The sequence below is a fragment of the Narcine bancroftii genome, chromosome 1 (assembly GCF_036971445.1).
Source record: "Narcine bancroftii isolate sNarBan1 chromosome 1, sNarBan1.hap1, whole genome shotgun sequence".
Classification (NCBI taxonomy): Eukaryota; Metazoa; Chordata; class Chondrichthyes; order Torpediniformes; family Narcinidae; genus Narcine; species Narcine bancroftii.
Window position 1 is genome coordinate 470,857,401 of NC_091469.1, and position 23,650 is coordinate 470,881,050.

The 23,650-nt window shown below is 40.9% G+C and overlaps 1 protein-coding gene across 9 annotated transcripts in view; it reads right to left on the reverse strand.

Moving 5' to 3' along the window:
• ube3c (ubiquitin protein ligase E3C) overlaps window positions 1-23,650 on the reverse strand; it is a 194,879-nt gene that overhangs the window by 169,427 nt on the left and 1,802 nt on the right. The gene's annotated exons all lie outside the window — the stretch shown is intronic.

Genomic DNA, 23,650 nt, shown 5'->3' on the forward strand with positions numbered 1-23,650 from the left:
TCAGGTCTGACTCAAGAAAACCCTGCGCAACTACCACCAGCATTTAACCTGCTGAATCAGAAGTCCATCACTCCTACTCCAAAATAAGGAAGGCCTACCATTCTTTCCTGAGACCACATTTTGCTAAGTCGGATCATCTAGCTTCATACAGACAGTGCCTAAAAAGAGAGGCTCCGGAGATCAAGATAGCTAGAAGGTGGTCACAGGAGGCTGAAGAAGGATTGCAGGACTTCCTTGATTCAGCAGATTTGGCAGTGTTCAAGAACTCAGCTGAGGACCTGAGTGATTACACCAGGGCTGTCACAGACTTTATGAAAACACCTGTGGACGAGTGTATTCCCACCAAATTGTTCAGGGTTTTCCCCAACCAGAAGCCCTGGATGAATAATGAAATCCAGAGCCTGCTGAGAGCCAGATCTCAGGCATTTTAAGTCTGGAGATCCTGATCACTACAGAAAGAGCTATGACCAGCGGAAAGCCATCTCCCAGATGAAGTGGAATTTCCTGATAAAAAGTGAAACCACGAGGGATACTAAACAGCTGAGGCAGGGCATCAATGACATAACCTTCCACAAAAATCCAGTCTAGTAGATAGAAAACCTTCACTCCCTGATGAACTCAATTGCTTCTATGTCTGATTCAACCACAAGAACAAGGAAGAACCACCACTGCACAGCTCCATGTTCCCAATGATACTCTCCTGTCCGTATCGGAGGATGATGGACAAGCTGCCTTCAGGATAGTGGATCCAAGGAAAGGATCCTGTCTGGACGGCGTACTTAGCCAAGTATTAGATACCAGTGCTATCCAACTTCCCACTGTATTCAAGATATCTTCAATATCTCACTCTTGCAGGGTGTATACCCACCTGTTTCAAACAGGCATCTACTGTACAAGAGCATGGTAACCTGCCTAAAAGACTATCAACCATCTGTTCGAATTCGCCTATCGTAGCAACAGGTCTACAGCTGATGCAATCTCACAAAGCCCTGGCTCTGCACAAAGCCCTGGAACACCTGGAAAGCAAAGATGCATACATCAGGATGCCTTTTTTTAAACTACAGTTCAGCATTTAGCACCATCATTCCCTTAGAAATGATCGGCAAACTCCATGAACTGGGACTCCACAACCCACTTCATAACTGGATCCTTGATTTCCTCACCGACAAACCACAATCAGTGAGGATTGGTAAGAACATCTCCTCCACAATCTCCTTCAGTTTTGGGGCACCACAAGGCTGCATTCTTAGCCCCTGGTCTACTTGCTTTACAATTATGACTGTGTGGCTCGGTAGAACAACACACCATCTACAAATTTGCAGACAATACCATGATAGTGGATGGTATAAAAAGGAGCAATGAATCAACATACCAGAGGGAGATTAAAAACTTGGCTGAATGAAGCACCAACAAAAACCTTGCACTCAATGTCAACAAAACCAGCAAGCTGATTGTTGACTTCAGGAAGGGAAAACCAGAGGTGTATGATCCAGTGATCATTGGGGGATCAGAGGTGTAGAGGGTGAGCAAATTTAAGTTCTTGGGAGTCACTACCTGGGAGGATCTTTCCTAAACCTAACACACTATGGCATCCTGAGGAAAGCACGTCAACACTTCCACTTCCTCAGGAGTTTGCAGAGGTCTGGTATGACATCGGAACCCCGGTAAATTTCTAAAGATGTGAGGCGGAAAATGTGCTGACTGGTTGATTCACAGTCTGGTAGGGGAACACCATACATCAGCAAAAAGTATTGGATAAAGCCCAGGATATTACAGGTAAAACTCTCCCCACCATCGAGAACATCTACAGGGAAGATTGCTGTCGGAGAGCAAGGATCCACACCACCCAGTGCAAACTCTGTTCTCAGGAAAGAGGTATAAGTGCCACAAGAATCACACCACCAGGTTCAGGAACAGCTGCTAACCCTCCACCATCAGATTCCTCAACAACAAACTCCATCAGGAACTCATTTAAGGACTCTTACTTTTGCACTTTTGTTTTTTCCCCTCTCTGTTTACATTTCTTTAATTGTTTATGTGCACATCGTGTTCAGTTTTTTTTGCACTACCAACAAGTGGTAATTCTGCCTTGCCTTGCAGGAAAAAGAATCCCAGAGTTGTATATGATGTCATGTACGTACTCCGACAATATATCTGAATAAACAGAGAAAAGATTTCAGTGCTCACAGATTCCTGAAGAAAGCAGGACAGATTTTGAAGGTATTTTCATTTAAAGTTTGGACATAGAAAACAAGAGCAGTAATGTACCTGGTTCACACCACCAGGTTCAGGAACAGCCGCTTCCCCACCAACATCAGATTCTTCAATGACAAAATCAATCAGGGACTCATTTAGGGACTCTTACTTTTGAACTTTATTGTTGGTTTTAAATTCTCCTCTCTGTATTGCAGTTTACATTTGTTTATTTGTTTACATGTATACAATAATTGGTGATTCTGCTTGCCCCACAGGAAAAAAGAATCTTAAGAGTTGTATATGATGCCATGTATGTACTCTGACATCAAATCTAAATTCTGGAAAAAAACTGTGTAAAACTCTTAATAAGACAGTCAGAATATTGGATATGTTGAATCAGCTAGGTGCATTTTAAGCTTGCTTGCTTCCTGTCTATTGGATATGTTGAATCAGCTAGGTGCATTTTAAGCTTGCTTGTTTCTTGTCTATTGTATAGGCTTTGAAGACCACAAGATATAGGAGCAGAAGTAGGCCATTCCACCTGTTGAGTTTGCTTCACCTTTCTGTCATGAGCTGATCCATTTTCCCACTCAGCCCCACTTCCCTGTCTTCTCTCCATAATCTTTTATGCCCTGACTATTTACTTTTCAATCTTTGCCTTAAATATATCCCAATACTCAGTCTCCACAGCTGCCAGAAATTCCAGAGGTTCACTACAGAAGTTATTCTGCATCTGTTTTAAATGGGCGCCCTTCAATCCTGAAGTTGTGCCCTCCTGTCCTTGGCTCCTCTACCATAGGAAACAACTTTGCTACATCTACTCTGTCATGCCTTTCAACATTTGAAATATTTGAGGTGTCTTCCCCCCCCACCCCCTCCCATTCTTTCGAACTCCAAGGAGTACAGTCCAAGAGCCGACAAATATTCTTCATATGCCAATCCCCTCACTTCAGGAATCATTCTTGTAAATCTTCTCTGAACCTAAAATGCCGGCTCATTCTTCCTTAAATAAGGAGCCCGAAACTGTACCCCATACTCCAAGCAAGGCCTCATTAATACCTTATAAAATCTCAACATCTCATCCCTACTCTTGTATCCTTTTCCTCCAGATATGAATACCAACATTGCATTCTCTTTCTTCACCACCAACTCAACCTGAAGGTTAACCTTTAGGGTATCCTACACAAGGACACCCAAGTCCCTTTGCACCAGACTTTTGAATTTTCTCCCCATCTAAATAACAGTCTGCTGTCTACCTCTTCTACCATACACCCTCCAACACTGTATTTCATTTGCCACTTTTCTGTCCATACTCCTAATCTACCCGTCTCTCTGTGGCCTCACCGTTTCCTCCTCACTATCTGCCCCTCCACCTATCTTTGTTTCATCTGCAAACTTGGTCACAGAGCCATTTATTCTGCAATTCAAATCATGAACATACAACTTAAAAAGATGTGGCCACAACAGTAACCCCCTGTGGTACACCACTGGTAACCATTCACCAACAAGAAGACAATCCTTTTATTCCCACTCTCGATTTCCTACTGATCAGCTAATGCTCTACCCACACTGGTCTCTTACCTGTAATTCCATGGGCTCTCATTTTGTAGAACAGCCTCATGTGCAGCACCTTGTCAAAGGCCTTTTAAAAGTCCAAATAAACAACATCCACTGCATGTTCTTTGTCTAGCCTGCATGTGGTTTCCTCAAAAAATTGCAGGAGTTTTGTCAGGCAAGATTTTCTCTTCAGAAAACCATTCTGACTTTGGCCTATCTTGTCAAGCACCATCAGGTGCTCTGTAACCTCACCCTTGACAATCAACTCAAACAGCTTCTGAACAACTGTTAGGCTAACAGGTCTATACTTTCCTTCCTACTGCCTCCCTCTTTAAAATAGCAGAAGAGCCTATTGCTTCTTGGAAGATTGCTTCTTGTGCCTCCACAATATCTCTAGCTACTTCTTTCAGAACCAGAGGGTGCATTCCATCTGGGCCGGAGACTTATCTACCCTTCGACCTTTCCGTTTCCCAAGCACCCTCTCTCTGGTAATCGTGACTGCACTCACCTCTCTTACCCGACACCCTTGAAATATCAGTATACTGTTCTCGTTTTCCACAAGAAATCATTCAGTTCCTCTGCTATTTCCTTGACTTCCATTATAATTTCTACACTGTAATTTTCTTTTTTTTTAATTTTTTTTTATTTTTCACACTATAAACCATATTGACCAAGATACATAGACACTTTTCTTCTTAAATATATAGTCATTTTCTCCCCCTTTTTCCCCCTCCCTTCCCTCCTTCACTCACTCCCTTTCCCATTTATTTAAAGTTCAATCTATAAGATACATTAAACCCGTTAAACAATGTTGTCACTTAATAAAAATAAACAAGAAATTTTACTGACTCAGTTCTTTTCATTATCTTCTCCTTCTGTCATTTTAGGTGGTAGAAGTCCACGGTAGGATTTCTCTATTGTGTTTCATGTATGGCTCCCATATTTGTTCGAATATTGTAATGTTATTTCTTAAATTATATGTTATTTTTTCTAATGGAATACATTTATTCATTTCTATATACCATAGTTGTATTCTCAAGTTATCTTCTAATTTCCAGGATGACATATACATTTTTTTGCCATAGCTAGAGCTATCATAACAAATCTTTTTTGTGCTCCATCCAAATCGAGTCCAAATTCTTTGTTTCTTATATTACTTCGGAGGAAGATCTCTGGATTTTTTCGTATATTGCTTTTTGTGATTTTATTTAATATCTGGTTTAGATCTTCCCAAAATTTTTTAACTTTCTCACATGTCCAAATTGCATGAATTGTTGTTCCCGTTTCCTTTTTACAGCGAAAACATCTGTCTGATACTATTAGGTCCCATTTATTTAACTTTTGAGGTGTGATGTATAGCCTGTGTATCCAGTTATATTGTATCATACGTAACCTCGTGTTTATTGTATTTCTCATAGTTCCGGAGCATAGCTTCTCCCATGTTTCATTCTTTATCTTTATATTTAGATCTTGTTCCCATTTTTGTTTAGGTTTACCATTTGTTTCCTCGTTCTCCTTTTCTTGCAGTTTGATGTACATGTTTGTTACAAATTTTTTGATTATCATTATGTCTGTAATCACATATTCAAAATTGCTTCCTTCTGGTAACCTCAGACTGTTTCCTAATTTGTCCTTCAAGTAGGTTTTCAGTTGGTAGTATGCAAACATTGTATCATGAGTTATATTATATTCATCCTTCATTTGTTCAAAGGATAATAATTTATTTCCCAAAAAACAATTTTCTATTCTTTTGATCCCTTTTCTCTCCCATTCTCTGAAGGAAAGGTTATCTGTTGTGAAAGAGATTAGTTGATTTTGCGTCAATATTAGTTTTGGTAGTAGGTAATTTGTTTTATTCCTTTCTACATGAATCTTCTTCCAAATGTTGAGCAGATGATGTAATACCGGTGAATTCCCACATTGCACCAATTTTTCATCCCATTTATATAGTATATGTTCAGGTATCTTCTCCCCTATTTTATCTAGTTCTAATCTTGTCCAATCTGGTTTTTCCCTTGTTTGATAAAAATCTGATAGGTATCTTAATTGTGCGGCTCTATAATAATTCTTAAAGTTTGGTAGTTGTAAGCCTCCTTGTTTGTACCATTCTGTTAATTTACCTAGTGCTATCCTCGGTTTCCCCCCTTTCCATAAAAAATTCCTTATTATTTTATTTAACTCCTTGAAGAATTTCTCTGTTAGGCATATTGGTAATGACTGAAATAGGTATTATATCCTTGGGAAAATGTTCATTTTAATACAGTTTATCTTTCCTATCAGTGTTAGTGGTAAGTCTTTCCAATGCTCTAAGTCGTCTTGTAATTTTTTCATTAATGGATGGTAATTGAGTTTATATAGATGGCCGAGGTTTTTATTTAGTTGTATACCTAGGTACTGCATTGCTTGCGTTTGCCATCTAAATGGGGATTCTTTCTTAAACTTTGTGAAATCTGCATTATTCATTGGCAGTGCTTCACTTTTATTTGCGTTGAACTTGTACCCCGACACTTCTCCATATTCCTTCATTTCCTATGTAATTCTTTTATTGATATTTTTGGTTCTGTTAAGTATATTATAATGTCATCTGCAAATAGACTGATTTTATATTCCTTCTCTTTTATTTTTATCCCTCTTATTTCATTTTCTGTTCTTATCAGTTCTGCTAGTGGTTCTATAGCTAACGCGAACAGTGAGGGAGATAGTGGACATCCCTGTCTTGTTGATCTGCTTAAGTTAAATTGTTTTGTTATATATCCATTTACTGTCACTTTCGCCAATGGCACCTTATATAATGCTTTAATCCAATTAATATATTTCTCTGGTAGTCTGAATTTTTGTAGTACTTTGAATAAATAATTCCATTCTACTCTGTCAAAGGCCTTCTCTGCGTCTAAAGCAACCGCTACTGTTGGAGTTTTATTTCCTTTTACTGCATGAATTAAGTTAATAAATTTACAGATATTGTATGTTGTTCGTCTTTTTTTAATAAATCCAGTTTGGTCTAGATTTACTATTTTTGGTACATAGTCGGCTAATCTGTTTGCTAATAGTTTAGCTATTATCATATAATCTGTGTTAAGTAAAGATATTGGTCTATATGACGCTGGTGCAAGTGGATCTTTCCCTGTCTTTGGTATTACTGTAATTATTGCTGTTTTGCATGAATCTGGTATGCTTTGTGTTTTATCAATCTGGTTGATTACTTCCAGAAGGGGAGGAATTAATAAGTCTTTAAATGTTTTATAGAATTCTATTGGGAATCCATCCTCTCCTGGTGTTTTATTGTTCGGTAGTTTTTTTATTATCTCCTGTAATTCTTCTATTTCAAATGGTTTTATTAATTTATTTTGCTCCTCTGTTTGTAATTTTGGTAGTTAAATTTTAGTTAAAAATTGATCTATTTTGTCTTCTTTCCCTTCGTTTTCAGTTTGATATAGTTGCTTGTAGAATTCCCGGAAGTTTTCATTGATCTCTATATCATGGCTAATGTGATTTATGGTGTGAAAAATAAAAAATTTAAAAAGAGAGAAAAAAAAAGTTTTCATTGATCTCCATTGGATTATATGTAATTTGTTTGTCCTTTTTCCTTAATGCCAATACCATTCTTTTAGTTTGTTCTGTCTTAAGCTGCCACGCTAGAATTTTGTGCGTTTTTTCTCCTAGATCAAATTTCTGTTTTGTCTTCATTATGTTCTTCTCCACCTTATATGTTTGTAGTGTTTCATATTTTATTTTTTTATCTGCCAATTCTCTTCTTTTAGTTGTATCTTCCTTTATTGCTAATTCTTTTTCTATATTTGTTATTTCCCTTTCCAACTGTTCTGTTTCCTGATTGTAATCCTTCTTCATCTTAGTTACATAACTTATTATTTGCCCTCTGATGAACGCTTTCATTGTATCCCATAGTATAAACTTATCTTTCACTGATTCTGTATTTATTTCAAAGTACATTTTAATTTGTCGTTCAATTAATTCTCTAAAATCCTGTCTTTTAAGTAGCATGGAGTTTAATCTCCATCTATACATTCTTGGAGGGATGTCCTCTAGCTCTATTGCCAATAACAGGGGTGAGTGATCCGATAATAGTCTAGCTTTATATTCCGTTTTCCTAACTCTCCCTTGGATGTGGGCTGATAACAGGAATAGGTCTATCCTTGAGTATGTTTTGTGTCTACCCGAATAATATGAATATTCCTTTTCCTTTGGGTGTTGTTTCCTCCATATATCCAAATGTTGCATTTCTTGCATCAATTTAATTATAAATTTGGTTACTTTCTTCTTTCTGTTAGTTTTTTTTCCCAGTTTTATCCATGTTTGAGTCCAAATTAAGGTTAAAATCCCCTCCTATTAGTATGTTCCCTTGCGTATCTGCTATCTTCAAAAAGATATCTTGCATAAAATTTTGATCTTCTTCATTCAGTGAATATACATTGAGTAAATTCCAAAATTCTGAATATATCTGACATTTTATCATTACATATCTCCCTGCTGGATCTATTATTTCCTCTTCTATTTTGCTTGGTACATTTTTATTGATTAATATAGCTACTCCTCTGGCTTTTGAATTATATGATGCTGCTGTTACATGTCCTATCCAATCTCTCTTTAATTTCTTGTGTTCCACTTCAGTTAGATGTGTTTCTTGTACGAATGCTATATCAATTTTTTCTTTTTTCAGTAAATTTAACAGTTTCTTTCTTTTGATTTGGTTATGTATTCCATTAATATTTAAAGTCATATAGTTCAACGTAGTCATTTCATACTTTGTTTATCTTTCCTTTCCGTTTCCTCATCACCACCTTCCCTTCTTATCCATTTCTGCTTTCTTTTTTTGAACACAATATAAGACAACATTTCTAAAACATAAAATATTTCCACTATTCTCATATCTAAAATTCCATTAACCCCAATAGTCCCTCCCCTTTCTGTGTTGCCCTTTGTCGGGCAACCACATCTCCCCTCTCCATTTGGATTTGCGAATTCACTCGCAAGCGTCAACTGATTTCTCAGTGACTGTAATTCTTCCCCAGCCAGCCCCCCCCCAGAAAAGATTTTAATCTTCATATAAAACAAAGGTCCCTCTCTTAATTCCCTCCTTACTTCCTTTCTTCCCTTTCTTTCCCTTCTTAGATCTTACTTCTCCTTTCTTCTTTTTTATATATAGTTCGTTGTCATTTTTGTTCTTGTTACATCTCTTCATCTCTCTGTCTGTTTTGTAGTTGTTCTGCAAATTTTTGTGCTTCTTCCGGATCCGAGAATAGTCTGTTTTGCTTCCCCGGAATAACTATTTTAAGTACTGCTGGGTATTTTAACATAAATTTATAACCTTTCTTCCATAGGGTTATTTTTGCTGCATTAAACTCCTTCCTCTTCTTCAGGAGTTCAAAACTTATATATGGATAGAAAAAAATTTTTTGACCCTTGTATTCCAGTGGTTTTTTGTCTTCTCTTATTTTCTTCATTGCCTTCTCCAATATATTTTCTCTTGTTGTATATCTTAGGAACTTTACTAGAATGGATCTTGGTTTTTGTTGTGGTTTAGGGGCTAATGTTCTGTGTGCCCTTTCTATTTCCATTTCTTCCTGTAATTCTGGTCTTCCTAGGACCTTGGGGATCCATTCTTTTATAAATTCTTTCATATTTTTGCCTTCTTCATCTTCCTTAAGGCCCACTATCTTTATATTGTTTCTTCTATTATAATTTTCCATTATATCTATCTTCTGAGCTAACAGCTCTTGTGTTTCTTTAACTTTTTTTATCAGATTCTTCTAATTTCTTTTTTAAGTCATCTACTTCCATTTCTATGGCTGTTTCTCGTTCTTCCACCTTGTCTACTCTTTTTCCTATATCTGACATGATCATCTCTAATCTATTCACTTTTTCTTCTGTACTTTTTATTCTTTTTATTTCACTGAACTCTTGTGACTGCCATTCTTTTACTGTTTCCATATATTCTTTAAAAAAATATATATCCATGTACTATCCCTTCCCTTCATCTTCCATTTCTCTGTGTTCTTCCTCCTCTTCTTCTGAGTCCACTCCAGGATCTGTGTCCTTTACCTCTGTCTCTTCTGGTTTTCTTGTTGGGTTGTTTGTTTTATTTTGTTGGGTATTTTTGGTCTTCTTATTTTTATTAGAAGTGTCTTGATGTTGGTCTTCTTCCTCTGGGTTGGTCATCTGTTGTTTCTTTGATTTCTTATTTTTACTCTCTTCTTTCTTGCTCTCGTTATTTTCTATGTTTTCTTCTTGCTGTTGTGTTGTAGTTGTCTGTTTCAGCTGTGGAGATCTACTCTTCAGCTGGTCCCCCCTCCCGTCGGTGTTGTTTTTGTCATGCGCGGTTGCGCACTTTTGTTTGGCTCCGTGAGCCATTTTTGTAGTCCCGAGTTCGGGGCTTCAACTGACCTCAGGGAGCAGGCTTCTCTCTCCACGGCGGGCCTCCTCGTACAGGTAAGGCCTTCACCTTCTTCTTCCGACGTCTTTCCTTCTTCTTTTCTTCCCGTTGTTTTTGGTTTTTCTTTCTTCGCTGCCATTTTCTCCACACTTTTACTTTCACTTTGTTTTGGTTTTTATGTTTGTGCCTTTGCTTTTTCTCTATCTTTTTTAAACTTTTCTGGAGAGGGCTGGAGTTCCCCAACTGGCCACTACTCCATCACGTGACTCCTCTACACCGTAATTTTCTACGCTTGCCTCTTTTTTTATTCTATATACTTAAAACTTTTGGCATCCTTTTTTATATTATTTGATAGCCTCCTTTCAGTTCATTTTTTCCTTCCTAATGACCTTCTTAGTTACCTTCTGTCTGACTTTAAAAGTTTCCCAGTCCTCCATCTTTCCACTAATTTTTGCTTCCTTGTATGTCTTTCCTTTGCCTTTACTTTGGCTTTGACTTCTCTTGTCAGCCACAGTTGTGTCAATTTTCCATTCAAATGTTTTATTTTTTTTAAGAACATAACACTCTCATAAACTCCAGTCATTGCTGCTCTGCTGACCTCCCTGTTAGTGTGCCTTTGCATCAGCTTTTACCAGTTCCTCTCTCATTCCTCTGAAGTTGCCCTTGTTCCACTGACATCTCTATTTTGTTTTACCCTCTCAAACTGCAGGGAGAATTCTATCATAGTATGATCACTGCCTCCAAAGGATTTCCTAACCTTCAGCTCCCTTGTCAACTCTGGTTCATTACACAATACCCAATCCAGAATTGCCATTTCCTTGACTGGCTCAACCACAACCTGTTATAAGAAGTCATCTCATAGGCATTCTACATATTCTCTCACTTGTGATCCAGCCCCAACCTGGTTTTCCCCAATCTACTTGCATGTTAAATCATCCATGCTCACATCGCCCTTCTGACATGCCTCTTTTATTTGCTATTATAATTTGTTGTCCACATCCCATCTACCGTTTGCCAACAGTGTCTTTTTATCCTTGCCATTTATGAACTCAACCCACAATGATTCTATATTTTCTAATCCTACGTCACCTCTTCATAATGAGTTAATGTTATTCCTTAACAAAAGCCAACACCACCCCTCAGCTTATCTGCCAATACTTTTGAAATACTGTATCCTTTGACACTCAGCTCCCAATGACATCCATCCTTTAGCTTCAACTCTGTGATGACCACAACATTATACCTGCAAATCTGTAGCTGTAACTGTAAGGTCACCTACATATTTATATTTAAATACAAAACCTTTAGCCCTTTGTCACTTTTTTGACTCTATGTCCTTGTTGCATTGCAACTCATAGGTACTTTCGCCCTATCTGGCTGACCTTCCACACATACTCCCAATCAGCTGCCTCGACTGTACGCCAACCACCTCTTCCTGACTCTTCAGTTTGTTTCCCAACCCCTTGTCCCCACCCCCCCAACTCTCTGCCAACAGCATCAGCTTACCTTCTTGTCAGGATATCCAGTTCAGGTGCAACTTGTACAGGTCACCCCTTCCCCAGAAAAGGTTCCAAAGATCCAAGAACTTGAAAACCAGCCCCATCTCTTCAGCCACTCATTTGCACTATATTCCTGTTCTGACCTTCCCAAGCTCGTGGTACCGAGAGTAATCCAGAGGTCCTACTTTCCAATTTCCTTTTTACCCCTCGCACAGAGTGTAGTTGATATATGAAAATGCACTCAGAAATTATGGAATCAGAGAATTATTGTGTTCAACACATTTAGACAGATATTTGAAAAGGCAAGGCAGAGAAAGATACACCCCAATACAGGCAAATGGGATAAGAGAAGATGGGCAAAAATATTGGCACGGACGTGGTGGAATTTAGGTCTTGGTTCTCTGCTGTACAAACTTATAACTAAGTCTAACTCATTATCAGTCCTATTTTCTTCTGCTTACTCCCACCACAGGAAACAGCCTGCCTGGTGGTTCACAATTCCAGCAACAGATTCAATTAGAGAAGCACCATGGTTTGCACAACATTATTTAAAGCACCAGCAACAAATGTTCCAACCTGTCATACTTTCTCCCCGTGGCTCCCTGGGTTTTCTCCAGGGTGCTCCAGTTACTCCCCATATTCCAAAGACGTACCGGGTTAGTAGGCTGATTAGTCACTATGTATATTTAGGTAGCACAGGTTCAAGGGCTAGAAGGCTTTTTAACCACGCTGAACCTATAAATTAAATTAGAATCTCAAATGCTCTCTCCATGAACTTTGTGCCCTATGACGGTTTAGATTTTTCATGAATGGTCCAGTTTCCTCCCACCTCCCAAGGATGCGTTGATTAATTGATCATTGCAAGGTTATGTCTGGTTTCAAGTGGATAGTAAAAGAATCAGTCCATGGACAATCGATAATAGGGAAGTGGGGAAATGCAAATGATGAGAAAACTAATTTGCTCCATACTCACCCCTCACTTTATATTTAAACACTTCTGTATTTGACTTTTTTTTTAAACTGGCAATAAACGATTCTGACTGTACACCTATCAATGTGTCTCATTTATCACCTTCAACACTCTGGAGAAAAATCACTAGTTTGCCCAAGCCTTTCCCATAAGTCACATATCCTTCAACAACTTTAGTAGATCTCTTTTAACCCTTTCCAACCTCTGCACATCTTCCTATGATGTCACACTGTACTCAAAATGCAGCTTAACCAATGTCTTATACTCGAGATCTTGCCCAATAAACCCAAGCCTTCTTCACCATTCTATCTACTTGTGTGGCCATTCTCAAGGATCTATGTTCATGAACAAGAGGAGGGGGAGTTAAAAAGCAGTGGGAGAGGTAGATGCTCATTTCAATCTCTCCATTGGCTAATTAGCTGAAGCCAATAAAGGAAGCTCAAACAGAGCAGCCAGTATGTGAGTAGGGAGCTGGAAACTTTGACTCAAGAGGCCCACTGTGTGAGTGGGAGTTGGAGGCTTAGTGAGCAGAGACTGAGGACGTACAAAAGGTAAGGTCAGGTAAAATTTTGCATCGCAACAAAGAGTAGGTAGTGGGGTGACAACTAGGGCAGCAGTGTGCTCCAATTGCAGGATGTGGGAAATCTAAGAGAGCACAATTGTCCCTGATGACTATAGCTGCAAGGGGTGTATCGAGTAGCAGCTCCTTACAGACGATATTAGGAAACTGACGCTGGATGAACTCTCGATCATGAGGGAACCAGACATGGCTATAGACAAGAGCTTACCTGGTTTTTCTGTGCCTCATTTCCACTCTCACTTTTTTTTAAAATGTACAAAACAATCAAAATTGAAAAAAAAAGCAAGTACAGCTTTTCCCTAACTTAAGACCATCCATACATACGACCAAAAAGAATACTGTACTGTAGCCGCACGCTAAAGAAGGCACACACACGTAGTGCAGTCAGGTTAAACTCTGAGTTTTATTAGGATTCAGACCATATCTGCACTGTTCCCACCATGTCCCCCCTTAGCTGACATCACACCAGCATAATAAAAGTGGGTTTCCCACACGTGGATACTTTCCTGAATAACAATGGCCTTCTTCCCTGTGTGCTGTCCCTGTCTGTTGGCTGCGCAACAAGGAGAGCACCATTTTGGGGTTGCTGCCCTTGTTGTTCACCTGCCAGTTCGCTTGTTGGGGCCAGTACCGCTGTGCGGGCTGCTGGCCTTTGGTTGCGCTCGCCACCCGGACTGCTGGCTCGATCGCCGCAACCGCAGCCCGCAACAGTACAATTTTTGAAAAATAAAGAGAAAAATATATGTAAATATGAATATTACACTTAGCGTACGTCCATCAGTGCTAACAGCTGTGCATATGATAGTGACCGTCAGACGATAAACTGGCATTGTGTACATCACTGTATCTCTCTCAGTTCTTGCTTTCAGTTGCTATTCGGTAAGCGCACGTTATTCAATTAAATCTAACAAATTTTCGTGCTGGATTTGACCATTATTGTATTAAACCCCAAAGGATGCTCTACAGGTATATGACTTCTACATGCCATACATCCCACTTGCATCCATTTCGGGATCTGTCCATTCAGTCAGAATGGAACTCGGACATATGTCAGGGAATATATGTATAAGCAAATGCTGTGGAAAATTAAAAGTACACAAAACTGGACATGCCATTTCATTTTGGAATGCATGTGAACAAGTGGGAGCATTCAATGATTATTGGACAATAATAACATTAATTTTTACAAGATTAAGGAAGGAGTTGCTGCACACAACTAACAGAAACTCAACATTATGGCATGTGTCACACAAATGGAAATAAATAATCATCGACAGTCAAGAGTCTAACCACTTTCCTTAATGCTTATCTGCATTTCCAATGATAAATACCCACCACTGACACTTTAAAAGTATAAACATAAATAACGTGGCAGGAACATCAAGCTCGAGGCTGGGTATCAAGCAGCAAGTAATTGCAAGGGATTACCAAGACAAAGGAAACACTTCAAAGATGTTCTCAAAACCTCCTTTGAAAAAAGTCAATGAAATCAAAGAAAGAGCAACCACATTCTTATTCCAAACAAATTTGACTTGCCCAAAGTCTAGGTATGACAAAAGCCGAGCATTAAGATCGTCTGACCTCTGCCTGGTCTGATAAGAAGTGCAGCTAGGAAGTTACACTTTAACAGATATAGAACAGTGCAGCCCAAAAACAGACCCTTCAGCCCACATGTCTGTACTCAACATGATAGCCAAGTTTAAAAATGCTTCTTGCATTTGTGTATTTCATATTTATGCGATGACCTAGGAGCTTCTTAAATGCGACTGCTGTATCTGCTTCTATCATGAACCCGGCACCCCATTCCAGGGGTTAAAAAAACTTGTCCCACACCTCCCAACGCCCCCCCCAACCAATCTTAAAGATACATCCTCTCGTATGTGAAATTTTTACCCTGGGGGAAAAAAAATTATTACTGTCTATCCTATCAATACCTCAATGTTATAAACTTGTATCTCTTTGTAAAGCTTCAACTGGACTTCCTTACTTTTATATTGAGCCTCACCCAATGAAGGCAACCACCTCCTTCCGAAACCACCCTATCTACTTGTTGTCATTTTCAAGGAGCTACAAATCTGAACACCCCCCACCCCCACCCCTTCCACAGATGCCTATGCACTTCAATCCTTTTAAGAGTCCTGTCATTAATGATATACATCCCCCTGCATCTGCCATCCCAAACTGCAACACCTCACACTTATCCAAAATATCATCTGCTATTTCTCTGCCCATTTCCGTAACTAATCAACGTCCTCTCATATTCTTTTGGTGCTTTTACACAGAGATCCTCTAAAGTGGTGAGTCAAAGACCCATGTTTAAAACAGGTCAGGTTGAAGCATTCACATTAAACGAAGAAAATCTGGTTCAGTACAACCTTTTACATAGAGACCGAGCATCTCAGTGCAAAAGGAATCAGGACCTGCAGCTATTGGCGACCTGAGAAGGCTGGAATGCAAGGGCTAACATATGAGGAGCGGTTAACGGCTCTTGAATTGTATTCATAGAAAAATGAGAGATCTCAGAAACATTTTGAATGCTGAAAGGATTCGACAGAGTGTATGTGAATAAGATGTTTCGCTTGGTGGGTGAATCCAGGACAAGAGGGCAGTCATAGAATTAGAAGGTACCCATTTAAAACAGATGATGAGAAATTTCTTTAGTCAGAGGGTTATGGATTTGTGGAATTTGTTGCCACATACAGCTGTGGAGGACTGATCATTGGGGGAGTTTAAGGAGGTGATTGATAGGTATCTAATTGGTCAGGGTATCAAGGGATATGGGGGAAAAGGCTAGAATTTGGAACTAGATGTGAGAACAGTCTAGCTCTGGATGGAGTTGCGGAGCAGACTCGATGGGCCGAATGGCCTACTTCTGTTCCTTTATCTTGTGATCTTGGGAATATCTTGTGCTGAATTTAATTCTCTCACTACCAAAATACTTTCAATGACTTGGTCCTCATGCATGTCAAATCCTTAAGTGAATAGTTTGAAATTTGGGACCACGTACTCTCATTCTCAGAATACTGCTATAATAAACATTAGCACTTAATCTCTATGACTTTCACCATCTTAACAACTCTTGAATTTGTACACTGAGCTCCCCCCACCCCATTTACCAATACTTTCCAAGTCTATACTATTCATTGTGTATATTCACCCTTAACAGTTCTCCAAAGGCAAGGATCTCCAATGGCTGATATCGCCCCCTGGGGAATCGATGGGTCAAGGGGTCAATAAATGCCATGGGGGGGTCAATTGAACTTTTGCAGTGGAAAGCAGGAGTGTATCTCTGGAAAACAGTGGTGGCCAACCTCTCACGAAAGCAGGCCTTGGTGGCCACAATGTTGTATTTGGCTTCGGCCTTTAAATAAGTTGACCACGAATGGAAGGATGGACAGAGCATTACAAAAAGGTGTGTGTTCATCCCCGCCAACCCTCCACCCAGCCCTACCAACCTTCCCCCCACCACCCCCAACCCCCATCCATGCTGCTACCAACCCCCTACCCAACCCGTCTATGGGATTCCATACATGGGGGTCCATGAGGGATCAAGGATTACATGAACGTATCGACGGTCAAAAAAAGTTTAAGGGATGGAGACTAAGAAAGACCAAATGATAGTGGGGATATCAGCTGAAAAAAGTGAACAAAAAATATATCTTCAAATGGTGTAAATCGATGTAATATGAAATCTGAAATAACAGGAGGAAAAAAGGAATTAACTTGCAGACTATCTGAAAATGTTGAAATTGGCAGAATGCAGTCTGCCTAAGTGCCCTTCAATCTTGCATTAAGCTCTATTGAACATGTATTGAAGGAAAGTGAAAGTCCAGACTAGGAGTGAGAATGGAACAGTGGAACAGAGATATGGATTTCTGTAAAATGATTGCTCAATGTGGAAAAATAAACCACACAGTGATTACAAGATTCAATGCACTAAATCAAGCAAAGAATTATTTCTGGGTAAATAATTGAAAATTATATCAAGGGAAAAAGCCATCCTTTCATTTCCATCCATTGAATGCTTAGTAATACACTGGACCCACTTAAATTCACCCATCATCACATTTGATCAATGGCAGATGCCATCTTGCTGGTCCTCCAATCAGTTGGGCCACACAAAAACCTCCATCGGGCTGTTATTAATTCACTACACCATCATACCAGCAAAACACAATCAAACTAAGGGATCAGGGACTCTGTTCATTCCTCTACAACTGGTTTCACGACTTCCTCATCAGTAACCCCAAATGGTACAGCTTGGCAACATCACCTCCTCTTTATTGACCATCAACACAGGGAGAACTTAACACTAGTCTTTACCCTCTTACTCTATTCCGAATACATTTATGATTGTGTTAACAAGTGCAGTTCCAATGCAATTAATAAATTCAAAACAACATCACCTTCGCTGGCTGAATAATGGGAAATGATGGGTCAGAACGCAGGATGGAGATCACGAATCTGTTTGGGTGATCTTGCTCTCAATGTCAACAACATGAGGGAGCTTATTGTGGACTTTAGGAAGGGAGGATGAGGGACCACTCACTTGTATTCATTAATGGGACAGTGATCCTGGGAATCCACATATTGGATTCTCTCCTGGAGCCAGCATGTCAAAGTAACTGTGAAGAAGGTATACTAACTTCTGAGGAAGTAGTCTGAGGAAATCTGGCAGTCATCAAATATTCTATCAAACCTCTACAGGTGTATTGTGGAAAATAGACAGTCTGGTTGCATCATAGCCTGGTTTGGTCATTCAAGTGCACAGGTATGCAGAAGACTGTAGGAAGTATCAAACAGAGCTAAGTCCATCATAGGCTTCTACCTCCAATCCACTGAAAATATCTATGTGAAGTGCTGCCTCAAGAAGGTAGCCATCATCGTAAAGAACCCTCATACCCTGGTCACAACCTCTTCTTGCTGCTACCTCCAGGAAGATGATGTGGAAGCAAAGTATAATAGCTCTGGGTTCAAGAACAGTTTTATGTTTGCAAATAGCTATTAAGCTCTTGAACTTCCCATTTCTACCTTAACTATCAACTATGGTGGGATAACCAAAAAGATATGTCTGCATTACTGCTAACCCCACATTTTTCTTGCACTAACAGTGTAGTGGCCGTGTAGAGGGACAAGCGAGCACACAGCGCAGTATGGCAAACCGTCGCCGGAGCAATTCTTTGGTGGGCGTGCAGAACCATAAGACAGATAGCCAGATACTCACCCATTTAATGGATCGCGTGCATGCGGTGCTGCATGCCAAGTAACAGCACGTTGGTGTATAGAGTCCCCTGCTGGAAGGCATAGGACACCCACAGTGCTTAATTTAATCCTGTCAGTCCCGTGGATCAGCAGTAAGCTCATTATGATGTCCCACCTCGTCCCGTGGAGCCCAGAACATAAGGTATACAAAAGAAGCCTATAAAAGTTATGAATAAAGCAGTCTTGTGTTGACTCAACTGGTGTATGTGTATTGCTTTAGTAGCTCTACTGAAGTAGCTGCTACAATTGGTGACCCCGACCATAAGATTCAGGCAAAGCTTGAATCTAGTTATCACGGAGAGAACTACAGCAGCAGCAGCTGCCACCACGGCAGCAGTTAATGCGGTGGGACTTCACTTGCCTCCTTTCTGGCTTAATTAGGCTGAAACCTAATTTAATCTTCGTGGCATAATGGCAGAGGACACAAAATTCTGGCATGTCGTAGCTGCGTTGGACGCAGCTACCGCATCTAGAGTAAGTGAATTTGTTGCTAATCCCCCCAGTGGAGAACCAGTGCACCAAGTTCCACCAATTTCTCCTGGACACGCTGGAATTGACTATACATGAGAGCAGCATGCGACTTTTAAATATAGAGGGACTGGGTGACAGGAATCCATCTGATCTAATGAATGAGATGCTCACATTAGCGGATGGTCATTCTCATTGTTTACTTTTTGAGACTCTATTCCTTTCCAAACTCCCAGGTCATGTGCCATACCAATCACTAACATGGATTTCCACCATCCCCATGACGTAGTGCGGAAGGCTGACAGGCTCTATCGTACTCCAACGCAAGAGGCTGCTCAAAGCCTACTTACGCAGCAGATCCATCTCCTAAGACCTTCGAGCCTCCTGTATCCGCGGATCAGTCAAAGAAGGATGAACGTGCTGACAGACGGCGAGAATGGTGTTTTTACCATCGCCATTGGGGAAAAAATGCCCATAAATGTGTCCCACCATGTACCTATTACAGAAAAATGTCAGGAAATGAAAAAGCCGGCTGCCAGTAGTGGCCTCGGCAACTGGCACAAGTACCGGCCTATGTATTTTCAAGACAAGGCTAGTAAGCGTAAGTTTCTTGTAGACACAGGTGCTGAGGTCCCACCAACCTATTTTGAAAAAACACAAACAACACCTGGCTCTTCAAGCAGCAAATGGGACTACCATTCCCAGCTGTGGCACATGACGGGTCACGATTTGGATAGGAGGTGCGACATTCCATTGGAATTGCATTTGGCTTCTGTTGCACAGCCCATTTTGGGTACAGATTTTTTTTAAGGTCCCATGATTTGCTAGTTGACATGAGGTGGAGGAAATTGCCACCACTTTTCAAACATACACGTTGGTATGCAGCAAAGGGAGAGTTTCCCAACTCAGGATGCATACCCTGTACAAAGATGCCTACGCTGCCTTGCTCTGGTATTCTCTCTCCTAATTTCAATACGTCCAAAACAGCCCATGGTGCGTCCCATTACATAGACACTTCAGGCCCCCGATTTACACCAGGGTTTGTTGTCTTCCATCTGATAAGCTACGGCAGGCAAGGGCAGAGTTTACTGCAAAGGAGGGATTAGGTATCATTCGGCGCTACAACATTCCTTGAGCATCACTGTTACACATGGTACTCAAGAAAACAGGTGGATGGAGACCCTGCAGCAATTACCGTAGGCTCAATGATATAACTGCACCTGACAGATACCATATGCCTCATATACAAGATTTCGCTGCCCATCTGCACAATTGCCTTGTTTTCTCCAAAGTTGATCTGGTCAAGGGATACCATCAGATCCCAGTCCATAAGGATGACATTCCTAAAACGGCGATTATTACCCCTTTCGGGCTTTTTGAATTTCTTAGGATGCTATTTGGAATGAAAATGCCGCTCAAATCTTCCAGTGGCTTATGGACACTTTGGGCAGGGATTTAGACTTCGCTTACATCTACTTGGATGACATCCTCATAGCCAGTCAGACTGAAGAGGATCACCACCTGCACTTACACTGCCTGTTCCAACGGCTGGAGGAATTTGCCTAGCAAATGTCAATTTGGAAAGTCCACCATCGATTTTCTGGGACACAAGATCACGGCCAATGTTGTCTTTCCCTTATCCAGCAAGGTAGACGCAGTCCATGCTTTTCCAAAGTCTACCACGGTTAAGGGGCTTCAGAAATTCTAGGGCAGGAGAAACTTCCATCACTGGTTCAGTCCAGCAGCTGCTGACATTCTTCAACCACAAAGCACAGAGACTTTACCTGGACAAGAGGCAGAGGTTGCATTTACGACTGCCAAAGACACTTTGGCCAACGCAGCTCTGCTCACCCATCCTAACGCTGACACTTCCTTGACACTTAGCACTGAGTGGGTACAGTTCTTGAGCAGTACGTCGATGGCCATTGCCAACCCCTCGCTTTCTTTAGCCGACAGCTACGGCCATCAGAGATGAAATATAGTGCATTTGATCGGGAACTGTTGGCATTGTATCTGGCCACAAGGCACTTCCAATATGTTTTGGAGAGTCATCATTTCATTGGCTTCACTAAGCCACTCACTTTTGCCTTCAGCAAAATAACAGATCCATGGTGGGCAAGTCAACAGCGTCATTTATCATACATTTGCAAATTCACGACGGACGTGTGACATGTTTCAGGTAAAGACAACATCATCGCGAATATTCTGTCCTGACCAGCTGTATATCATATTCAGGGTGGCATTGATATTCCTGAATTAGCTGATGCACAGGCCATGGACCCCGTTGTTCAGACATACAGTATGGCAATTAATAACATGGACATACAACAGGTGGCATCACAACCTAACCCTACTTTGTGACATCTCTTTGGGCTACCCAAGACCAGTGATTCCAGCATCTTGGAGGCGACACCTTTTTGGCCAGGTACACAGCTTGTCTCATCCGTCCTTCAGAATATCCGTCAAGCTCACATCGAATAAATACATATAGCATGGACTGAAAGAAGACATCGCACTATCGGCCCGCACACGTACGTCCTGCCAGACGGCTAAAATTCAGCAGCACACGAAGGCATCACTTCAGCCTTTCCCAGCGGTACGCAGGCGGTTTGAACACGTGCATGTGGACCTGGTCAGGCCATTGCCAATATCTCAAAACACGAGATACATTCTAACAGTCACAGACCGTTTCACGCGCTGGCTAGAGGCCTCCCCATTGCCATCCAGTTACACAGACATGGGCCAGAGCATTCATTGTCAATTAGATCGCTAGATTTGGCATCCAGACGCACATAACTTCAGATCGCGGAGCACAATTCACTTCTGGGCTATTGACTGCCTTCGCGCGCTTTTGTGGCACACACCTGCACCACACCACAGCGTCCCACCCACAGTCCAACGGCCTTGTAGAATGTTTCCACTGGCAACTAAAGTCCGCACTTAGGGCCTGACTCACCAGTCCCAATTGGGTTGATGAGTTTCCATGAGTTCTACTGGGAGTGTGCACAGCTCCAATGGAAGATTTGTCTGCATTATCTGCAGAGATGGTTTATGGTACAGTCCTTACAGTTCCAGGGGTCATTCATTTTGCATCCAATTCTAACCTAGACGTGCTTCAGCAGCTTCAACATGGTGTCACAATCAGCAAACCTGTTCCTACCAAATGGCATTGAACCCCTAAATTGGATGTGCCCCCACCACTCATTGATGCTGATTTTGTGTTTATATGCAGGCAGGTCCCAGCAGCACCATTACAACGACCGTATGAGGGTCCCTTCTACGTGATTAACAAGGGCAGGGTTGTGTATACTTTGGACAATGGGGGGAGGGGGGCAGTGGCAGCTGTTAAGTGTGGACAGATTCAAGGCAGCCCATGTGGATCCCACTTCACCCATTCAGTGCCCCCAGCCCAGACGGCGAGGGGGTCCACCTAAGATGCATGCAGCTGGTGTTTTAGTTTCTGGCGACAATTTTGGGGGGGTGGGGGTGGTGTCGCTGGCCAAGCGGGCGCACATTCTGTATTGCAAACCGTCGCCGGCGCAATTCTTGGGCGGGCGGGCAGAACCATAAGACAGACAGCCATTTAATGGACTGCACGCGCGAGGTGCTGCGCACTGAGTAATGGCACGTTGGTTTACGGAGTCTCTTGCCAGAAGGCGCAGGACACCGACAGTGCTAAATTTAAAACTGCCAGTCCCGTGGATCAGCAGCCAGCTCATTATGATATCCCACCTCGTCCAGTGGAGCCCGGGACATGAGGTATATAAAAGAAGCCTGTAAAGTCTGAATAAAGCAGTCTTGTGTTAACTAACCTGGTGTGTGTGTGTGTGTGTGTGTGTGTGTGTGTGTGTGTGTATTGCTTTAGTAGCTCTACTGAAGTAGCTGCTTAAACTGTCTATTTACCTACTTATTATCTTTCTCCGGAGCAAGGTCATTTAATGTTTACTATCATAGTTGGTGTAACTTACTTCTGTACTTCTCTTTTACTGCAGTGTTAGGCATTCCTGCATTGTATTTTTGTACAAGACGATACTTATCACCATTATCACTCTAAAGAGCTTTAAAGCTTGCCATTGCTTTAATAAAACTTTTCAAAAACAAAATGCATTTTTTAAAATCCAAAATGCAATGCTGTTTTCAGTGATCTGAGACTTGATAATTGTTAATGACAAATAAAAGATTTAACCCCTCCACCATGTCCTCCTTCCACTAGCTATCCCCATTTCATACTTTCAGTCTTGATAATAGATCCTAGCCCAAAATGTCAACCATTCCTTTCTTCCCATTGATGCAGCACTACTTCCCGAGTTTCTGCAGCACATTGCTTTTCCTCCAGATTCCAGCATCTGCAATCTCACATGTTTCTTCATATAGAACAATCAGGGGTGATCTTATGGAAATATCCTTGGAGAACGTGACAGAAGAGGTGGTGAAATGTTTCCACAAATGAAAAATTCTCAAATGAGGGGATAAAATTACAAATTACAGTCATTTTAAACTGAAATGCACATGAACTTTTACCAGGCAGGTGATGATAAATTCTCTCACCAGGAGGGGAGTGGACCCTACATTATTATGGGTGTTTAAAGAGAAAATAAATAACATTTTGAAAGATCATTGAAAAGATGGTTGTGAGAGAAAAAAGACAAGATCAGCCACGATCTTGAGGGAACCAAGTGGTTCCAGTGTCTCTTTCGTGCTCCGTCTTATTTTACACAAGCACTGCA